This window comes from Mustela erminea, chromosome 8, assembly GCF_009829155.1.
Source record: "Mustela erminea isolate mMusErm1 chromosome 8, mMusErm1.Pri, whole genome shotgun sequence".
NCBI lineage: Eukaryota > Metazoa > Chordata > Mammalia > Carnivora > Mustelidae > Mustela > Mustela erminea.
This window is the reverse complement of record NC_045621.1, coordinates 50,900,101-50,909,656: the sequence shown is the minus strand read 5'-3', so window position 1 is coordinate 50,909,656 and position 9,556 is coordinate 50,900,101. Positions and strand designations below refer to the sequence as shown.

The window sequence follows — 9,556 nt, the reverse complement described above, 5'->3', positions numbered from 1 at the left end:
GGTCGCCATGATTTGGCCTATGAGATAGCCCTGCCAATGCAGTTACTCTTTCTGGTTTCTTACTTGCCCATTCTTGCTAGCCTTTTGGTACTGCAGTATCCCTTGCTGATTTCCCTAAAACCCATCCACGCTTTTAAAACTGGTTCCTTTATCAAATTCCCCTAAATTACTAAATTCAAGTATAGTGTTTCTTGATAGCACCTAATTCCGATTTCTTAAAAGGAATAACAAAGATTACCATGCTCTTAAACACTGAAAATAATTTCCCAACAAATTATTTCCTTGTTCTTAGAATACATCAACTTGCCCAAATTTTCTCCCATCAATATTCTTTATGGTATGATATAGCCTCATACACTTGAGCTAAAGAAAATAACTCAAGGGATGCCTGGGTGGCTCAGTCAGTTAAGTGTCTGCCTTTGGCTCAGGTCATGATCCAAGCATCCTGGGATCAAATCCTGCATCAGGCTCCTTGCTCAGCAGGGAGCCTGCTTCTCCCTCTGCTGCTCCCTCTGCTTGTGCTCTCTCACAAATAAAATCTTTAAAAAAAGAAAAAGAAAAAGAAAAAAAACTCTAGCACTTACAATTAAAAATATTTTATTAGAAATTATATTATTGGGCTTTGTATTACATTATTTTTTTATATGGGATGGGGAATAGATTTGTTTTCAAAGACATCTTGTGTTTGTACCTCAAATTCAGTTTGCCTTTGAGGGTTGAGAATAAAATGGTCTCCCAGAAGACTGCTAGATTATAGGAAAAGATCTATGCTAAGATGAGAATAGGACTGTGATTTTAATAAAGTATCCTCCTCACCTCCTTATTACACACGGACTTCTTGATAAACACAAGTCATGTTAGCCTCACATGGAAACAGAATAGTGTGAAGAATATTAGAGGGCCCTCTAATAATCCCAAATTGTCTCGTTCTTCTAAGTGTTAGATGCTTGAAAGGCTTCCATTAGTTACTCCTTGGGTTTGGTTAAGCATGGCCCTCTTCTGTGTTCTCTCTAACCTCTTCTTTGCACATGCATTCATGTATAGGGTAGGAGCCATACAATAAATCACAAACAGCTGACAGTGAATGTTCTTTCTTTTTTTAAAAGATTTTATTTATTTATTTGGAAGAGAGAAAGAGAGAGAGGTGGAGCATGAGCAGGGGGGAGGGGTAGAGGGAGAAGGAGACTCTCCGCTGATTAGGAAGCCAGACACGGGAGTTGATCTCAAGACACTGGGATCATGACCTGAAGGCAGACACTTCACAGACTGAGTCACTCAAGTGCCTCTGACAGAGAATTTTCTATCAAATCTTCTCATCAGCCAGAGGAACACACTGGAGCTGCCAGGAGAAAGGGCCTTTTTAAACATGCTTTTCCCAGCAAACAGAGCCGAGCAGAGCAGAGTGGAGATGTTTTACGTGCTCATAACATGTTCTTCACAATTCACCTTTCTGTATGTGAGCAGCACAGCTTTTTCAGTAAAGCCCTCAAAAAAAAAAAAAAGAAAAGAAAAAAAAGGAAGACAGGGAAGGAGAAAAAGAGAAAGTAGGAAAAGAAAAACAGGAATGAAGGTATTAGCTTTTTTTTTTTTTTAAAGATTTTATTTATTTACTTATTTAACAGACAGAGATCACAAACAGGCAGAGAGGCAGGCGGTGGCGGGTGGGGTCGGGGGGTGGGGGGGCAGGAAGCAGGCTCCCTGCCAAGCAGAGAGCCCCATGCGGTTCTCCATCCTGGGACCCTGGGATCATGACCTGAGCTAAAGGCAGAGGCTTTAACCCACTGAGCCAGACAGGCGCCCCAATAGTAGCTCTCTTGAAGCCTTTCCTTAAATCCATGTAGCAACCCATGGGTCCATTGCTCTAAGCTAAGTTAATGAAATAACTTCTGGCTCCCTATTGCCTATCAGTGATAAAACAAATAGCTCTTTCACCTCTTGCTAAAGATTAACTTCACAATGACACAGAGGATCACCACCCTCGTTACTCTGCAGTTTTTACCTGCAAATGAGAAACTGCAAAACCTAGGAAAGTCCTCAAGGATTGAATTTTTAATGTTAGCATATCGGTCCTGATGACAGAAGGTCTGAGCTTCAGAAAGCCTCAAGGGCGGGTCCTCAGTCCCATCCCACAGGGGGCCAGAAAGCTTGCAGATATGTCTGTCTGCCTTGCATCGCCAATGATCTGCTTGCTCCTCTGCCAAGTGCACTTTGGTTGTACGCTCGATTCTTTTATGCTCTGTAGCTTAAAGCTCCAGACCATCTAAGTTTCAAGAAAGTAAAAAAAAAAGGAATCCGATGTAGGACACATAGTAGAGAGGACTCAAGAATAACCACAATAACAACATCAGAAGCAGCTGTAACAAAAGCCTGGCCCGGGGGAAAGAGGAAGGCATATTAACTCTCTGAGCTAACCTGCTTGTTTGTTTGAATGTATTCCAACCTCCTCCTCAGTTCTACCTTCCGAACCAGCCTGGGTTAGCTGCACGCCAGTCTCTCTGAGAATTCCTGTATGCCCAGGTGTGTATTCTGGTCTTTTTCTCTCTCTGTTGAATTTGTTGAATCACTCAGTTGGAAGGATTTTTCTACCTCAAACCTCTCTGTAGCTGGCACATTGTGACACTCTCATTTGGTCACAGCTGCTCCTGCTGCCTCTGAAAGGAACATTTTACTCGGCCCTGAACTCCACACACATTTACTACTGTTAGCCTCAGCAACTGCAGTACAATGATTTAAGTCCTTTAGCAGCACCCTAAATGGCTCTTCATTATTTACCTTCATTTCTATTTAGTGTCATGTGCAGGACAGAACTCTCCTGTTCCAAGCCATCGATCAGCTCATCATTATAGATTATGATAAAGTTAGTGCCTAAATGTTCACATTTGTCACTTCAAAGACAAATAGAAGGGCTACATTTCCCAATTTTTACTCCAAATTTCTAATTCCATGCTGTCAGTTCTTTAAAGGAGTATTATTTTCCCTCACCAGTGTGTGCTGAATATGCAGGGAACATCCTTTCTTCTTCAAATACCTTGCAATTTCATGCCTCTTCCAGTTTCTCCCTTATATATTTTCATGTAATTTTTCTAGTTTTCATATCACAAATTATCTTCCCTGCCTCACAGTTGCAGGTAGAAAAATAAAGACCTCTGTCGGGTTGACATTTAAGGGTTTTATTATTCTCTCTCTGATACACGAACTTAATGCTCATTAACACTAAATTAAGGGGGGGGGGGGAACCTGCCTTCAAAGATCCTGGGATAAATAATGTAACACAGTCTCCTCCTTTCCTCCTCACTAAAATGATATTAACCAATTCCACATTCCTTCAAAGTAAGCTTTTAAATGTTTAATACTGTCTGCTTTTGCTTTTCAAGGGTGTGCTAAGGCTGTCCTGGAGTCTGATTGCTTTGTTAGGAATTCTTTCCCTCAGAGTCGATTTAAAATATCCTCATCCATCCCAATGTCTGTATCTGTTCTTTAAGATTAAATTTAAAGCAGCCTCAAAGCACCAAATTATTTGAAATTAAGTATCAAACATTTAATCCTTTGGGAAACACAATCACTTGGTCCTCTTAAGATTTGGGGAAGCTCTAATAGTTGTGATTTTTTTAAATAAAAACATTAACATAAGTACATAAATCAATATATTTCCTTAATAAAACAATTTTTTTTTTTCGGAATCCCTTTCTGCTCCATATTTGTACCAGTTTCTTTCTGTATACATTTATATTTCTCTTCTGTCAGGACATTAAAATGGGCTATCGTCAAAATTACCCAACCTCTGCACGGAATTATAAGGGGCACAGTTTGTTTCTCTGGCCCTTTAAATCTTACTCATCTGTTCAGCATCAGCCAAGAATACATCACACCATTGGAGTCTAATGACAACTTTATGTAACTTTTCACAGGTGACCTATTATGTACAAATCCCATGTTGGGAATAGTTCAGGAAAGCTGCTGTGTTCTCTCCATCATGAACTTCTAATTGCTCAAACAATATTAAACCCTGGAATTTCCTGAGATGAAAACACTTGGATTTCCTGGAACCAATATCAAAATTCTCCAAAGAGATAAGGAGCTGCCGATTTTGTAAGGTAGGTGCCAATTATCAGAAGACATTCCACAAGGATCTTAACCTAAGTGGATGGCCTTCTATGCACTATGATAGTTTGGAAAACAGATGTTGTCTAGGAATGAGAGGTACAGGCAACGTGCATTGCTCCTAACTTCAATTCCTCCCTGGGGTTCTCTTTCCAGAATTTTCCATTTACTCAAAATCTCCCTCCTCAAGTTTCAGATAATCAGGATTATCTCAGGGTTCAGTTTTGTGTAGCAGACCGCATGCAGAGATAACAAGATAGCTCAGGTTTTCATATCTGATGGGCCCCACTGCTTAAGCAGTAGGGATAGTGGAGCAACATTTTCCATAAGCTAGCCTGACACGGAGAGTCAAAGACCGAGTAGGTCCTCACCCTTCTTATGTCAGACCTAGAAACGAGAATCAGCTGACTCAGGCTTCATTCAGGGAAAACCAAAAGTCAAACGTTTTAAGTCCCAACTGTGTCTTCCTCGATTTTAACAAGCCATTTACTAGCCTTTGGTGCCAAGGTTTATATTAATACTTCTCAGACATTAATGGGCCTGTGACTCAGAATCTTCTTATGATGCAGATCCTGATCCAGTGGGTCAGGGATTTGGCCTGAGATCTCTCAGGTGACACTGGTCTGATGCTGCTTCACAGATGACACTTGGACAAACACGAGATTCCAAAAGCCTAGAATTTCACAGACTATGGTGTATAAAAGCATTACCTGGAGGACTTAGTTAAAATGTAGAGTCCCAAATTCCATGCTGAGGTTTTCTCAGGCATGGCCCGGACATCAGTTTTTGTTTGTTTGTTTGTTTGTTTTTAAAGTACTCCTGATGTTCAGGCTTGAGGGCATCAGTAGATCATTCTTGAAAAAAGACAAACTCAGGGTGTGCTGCATTTAGCTTTGGGGAAAGCATCAGTCCAAGGTGCCAATCTTGGCTTTCCAACTTACTAAGTCTGTGATTCTGAGATAAGTAATTAAATATCTTTGAGGCATTGCTCCTAAGGCTAAAAAAAAAAGAAAAAGAAAAAATAGGTTCTGTATTGTCTGCCCTGCTGGCATCCTGCCATTGCTGTGAAATTCCAACGGGATCGTGTATGTTCACAAGCTCTACAAAGGTAAGCTGTCTGGCAGCCCTCTGTAATCATTCCCAGAGCTATTTGATACCAAGATGTCACCACCTTCTTCCTGATGTGTTGCCAGCCCTGCTTTTTCAGCCTTTGAAATATTCAGAGAGGATCACAGTAATATGTGCTGAGGGAGTCCTGGAACCTCACCAGGAAGGCTCAGATGCTGAGAAATGCAGCAGAGCATTTACTTAGGGGAGTCACTCACAGAGACAGGTCTCATTCACGTCAGGAACAATTACACATGCAAATTTGAATCTATAAATCCCCAGTTTCCTATGAGATCACTTTTCTCTTCACGCTTCAATAATATCTTTGATATTCTCTTGTTCTTGGAGCCTAAAGCTTTAGGAGGCATGCAGAATACAGTGATTAAACATTTTTTCCTCCATGACTAGCAAAAACAAAACAAAACAAAACAAAAAAAAAAACAAAGGCCAGCGATCATTGGTGTTTGCATCAGACATGCATCAGACTAAAGTAGGGGTTTTGATAAATCGAAAACAACACATACGTCAAGTGATACTCTAGCTCTTCTATTTCTTCCATTTTGTTGAGCATCTATTCAATTTTGTCGTTCCATCAGCCAACAGAAATTATCCTCTCATCTTTCCAAGGGTGTCCCCTCCACCCCCAGGTCCCTCGCATTTAACATATGTTGTTTATTCAAGATGCAGAAAATTCCCTTTTGGAAGAGGTAATTCAAAGATATACAAATGTACAATTCCTTGGAAGTAATTATCTGAGCCAATACAAAATCCAAAATATTGACTTTTAAAATAAAAATAAGTGCCATTGGATATGTAAAAATGCACTGCAGTTATCTGAATCCACATTTGTGTCAAAATATAGATACATACACATAGCATGCACACACACACATATATATATGTACAAGAATTTTTAAAAGTCCTTCATAACTCAAAAGAATTTCACATGCAAAACTTGCACTGAGCTCAACTGAGTTGGTGATCCTTGATAAGACTTGTAGGAACCTGAGTACTATGAAGGTCTTCAAGAAAATTCTTCCTTTCACCTCCACTCCCACTTATCTGCCTGTACCCAAACCCCAAATACCTTCCCCAGCAGACGGATGCCTGAAATTGTCACAAAGAAAGTCTTTCTTTGGAGTTAAAAGGAAAAGACCCACATGAAATTTGTCAGCTGTCTACATCATGTGAGTAAATGTGCTCCTTTCAGATAGATCTCTGTATTAGTTTCCTACTACTACTGTAACAAATTAACACAAATATAGTGGCCTAAAGCAACACAAATTATTTATCTTATAGTTCTGAATGTCAGAAATCCAAACTGGGCTCCACTAGGCCACACTCAAGGTGCCGGCAGGCTCCATTCCTATGGAAATTCTGCAGGAGAATCCATTCCCTTGCCTGTCCAGCTTGTAGAAGCCATCCATACTCCTTAGTTCATGGCTCCTGCCCATATCTTCCTAGCCAATAGCATAATATCTTCAAATACCTCTTTCTCTGATCTCTGTTTTTGTCTTCATATCTCCTTTTCTGACTCTTCTGCCTCCCTCTTCCTTATGGTTACATTGAGCCAATCCAGATAATCCAGGCCAATCTCTTCTCAAGGTCCTTAATCACATCTCTAAAACCTATTTTGCCATTTAAGGTGATAGATTCATGATTTCAGGGATTATGACAAGAAGATCTTTGGCAGTCCATTGTTCTCCCTACCAGTGTGTCTAGAAATTATCTTATAAAGACATTGGTTTTGATAAGAGGTCAAGGATGTAAAGGGGTTACAAGGCAAAACATAGAAAAGAACGGGTGGGACACTGAAAGTTCCTGAGTACCGAGCACTTGGCAAAGAGAAAGTAGGCCCAGATTAGGGAGAAATGCCCTAACAAAGGAGAGGAACAGTGATGAAGTCAAACTTCATCTACTTCATAGTTTTACTTAGGACATGCTACAAAATGAAAATTATGTAGGCAATGGCACAAATATCTTAGAACTACATATACTTGTATGTACATACAGAAATAAATATACACATATTTAATGGGGATTGTGCCAGTTGTTTTTCAGTGGTGTCATGTGGGTAATTTTTTCTTCTATTTTTCTGTCATTTCTCTTTATTCTACCTTCTAAATATCCTCCACTCCTGCTGTGAACTGCCCTAATCTAGATTACATTTCTTCTCCCTGCAATTATTATAGTAGCATCTAAAAGGTCTATTTTTATGTTTTTGCTCTTTGATTTTTTTTTTAAGATTTTACTTATTTATTTGACAAACAGAGATCACAAGTAGGCATAAAGACATGCAGAAAGAGAGGGGGAAGCAGGCTCCCTGCTGAGCAGAGAGCCTAATGCGGGGCTCAATCCCAGGAGTCTGGGATCATGACCTGAGCGTAAGGCAGAGGCCCAACCCACTGAGCCACCCAGGTGCCCCTGCTCTTTGATTTTTATTAAAAACTTTATTTGAAGGGGCTCCTTGGTGGTTCAGTCATTAAGTGTCACCTTCGACTCAGGATCCTGGGATTAAGCCCTGCATCAGGAAGCCGGCTTCTCTCTCTCCCACTCCTCCTGTGCTTCCTCTCTCCCTGTGTCTCTGTCAAATAAAAAAATAAAATCTTTTTAAAAGAAAAACTTTTTTTTTTTATTTAGGTATAGTTGACACACAATGCTACATTGTACACCTGAAACAACACAGTGATTTGACAAGTTTATGCATTATGCTGTACTCAGCACAAGTGAAACTACTCTCTGTCACCATACAACACTATTACAAGACGACTGACTAAATTCTTTACGCTATGCCTTTTATCTTCGTTCCTTAATCATTCCATAACTGGAACGCTATATCTCCCACTCTCCTTCATTTTTCCCAGATCTTGACCCCCTCCCTTCTGGCAACCATCAGTTTGTTCTCTGTAGTTATAGGTCTGATTCTATTTTTTGTTTGTTTGCTTATTTATTCATTTGGTTTTTTTAGAGTCCTCATATGAATGAAATCATGGTGGCTCTTTCAATCCCTTCTCCATGCATCATCCACAAATATCATTCTAAATTGCCTATCTGCCACCTGAGCCCCCACTGCTTCTCCAGCTTCAGCTCTCTGCTCACTTTCTCACACTCTTCTTCAGCTACACTGACTTTTGTGATGATCCCTGATGCTAGGTCACCTGCATGTTCTCCCACAGTAGCCTCCCCTACTGTTTCACGCTGTCTCGATTTTTTGCCCCATAAGGGCAGGGATTGTTATACTCAGTATAATATGTTGCCCAGCATATAATAATTTCCAATAAATATGCTTAATAAGTAAACGTACCATTTTAAAAATAATAATAAAGATACCTTTCCCTCTATTTTCAGATAGGAACACAGTGCTTCTGCCCTCCCCAAAACCTCCTCACAGCTACAGCTTCAAGAATAAACCTTAATAGTGAGAACCCAACGGACACTGGTCCACATCCAAAGCCACAGTGACATGCTTCAGAAAACCAATCACTGAGACAACACAGAAATTACTAATTATGGATGAACCGTGATCATAGTAAGGTGAAACATGAAAAGTAGTACAAGCAAGCACCAGACGCGTCTCTAGAAAATCCAAGATAGCTTTGTTGTTGTAGTGACATTACGGGTAAGAGCTTTCTATCTTTAAAATGCTTTTCAATTTGGTTCATACATCTCCTTTCAGGAGAGTTCATTTATCATGAACTAGTGAGACAGAGCATGACACACATGTATGAAGACACACATGCATACTGCTGAGTTCAGTCCAGTTGTGTTTTCTTTATGTCTCCAGATAATTAGCATTTTTTATACAAGTTTGACAGATTTGATAAGTGTTTGCTGGTTCACAAAAGTGTTTTTGTTTTGTTTTGTTTTGTTTTGTTTTGTTTTTGAAGCAGGCTCGTAGCAAATATCCAATAACATTTTCATGGATATGATTCCATGGGCTAGACATCTGCCAGAAACTTCAGAGCGGGAGGAAATTGGTAATGCCTTGGGTTTCAGCCCAAGAAGCAGAAGTCACCTTACAGTTTGGGGTTAACCTCCAAGACAGCATGGCTGCAGGGATGGTTTAGAAAGGCCCTCACCAGAGTAAAGAAAGGAAATGCTCACATATGAAATCTTTTTTTTTTTTAAAAGATTTTTATTTATTTATTTGACAGAGAGAAATCACAAGTAGATGGAGAGGCAGGCAGAGAGAGAGGGAAGTAGGCTCTCTGCTGAGCAGAGAGCCCGATGCGGGACTCGATCCCAGGACTCTGAGGTCATGACCTGAGCCGAAGGCAGCGGCTTAACCCACTGAGCCACCCAGGCGCCCTCACATATGAAATCTTAAAAAAAAAAAAATGGTCTATTG

The 9,556-nt window shown here is 40.2% G+C and overlaps 1 long non-coding RNA gene across 1 annotated transcript; it reads left to right on the top strand.

Annotated features, from left to right (window-relative positions):
• Nucleotides 1-2,408: 2,408 nt before the first annotated feature.
• On the top strand, nucleotides 2,409-9,002 carry LOC116597275. The gene is made up of 3 exons (XR_004288541.1): nucleotides 2,409-2,517; nucleotides 3,909-4,094; nucleotides 8,561-9,002. It is a non-coding gene; the product is annotated as an uncharacterized LOC116597275 (long non-coding RNA).
• Nucleotides 9,003-9,556: the final 554 nt, after the last annotated feature.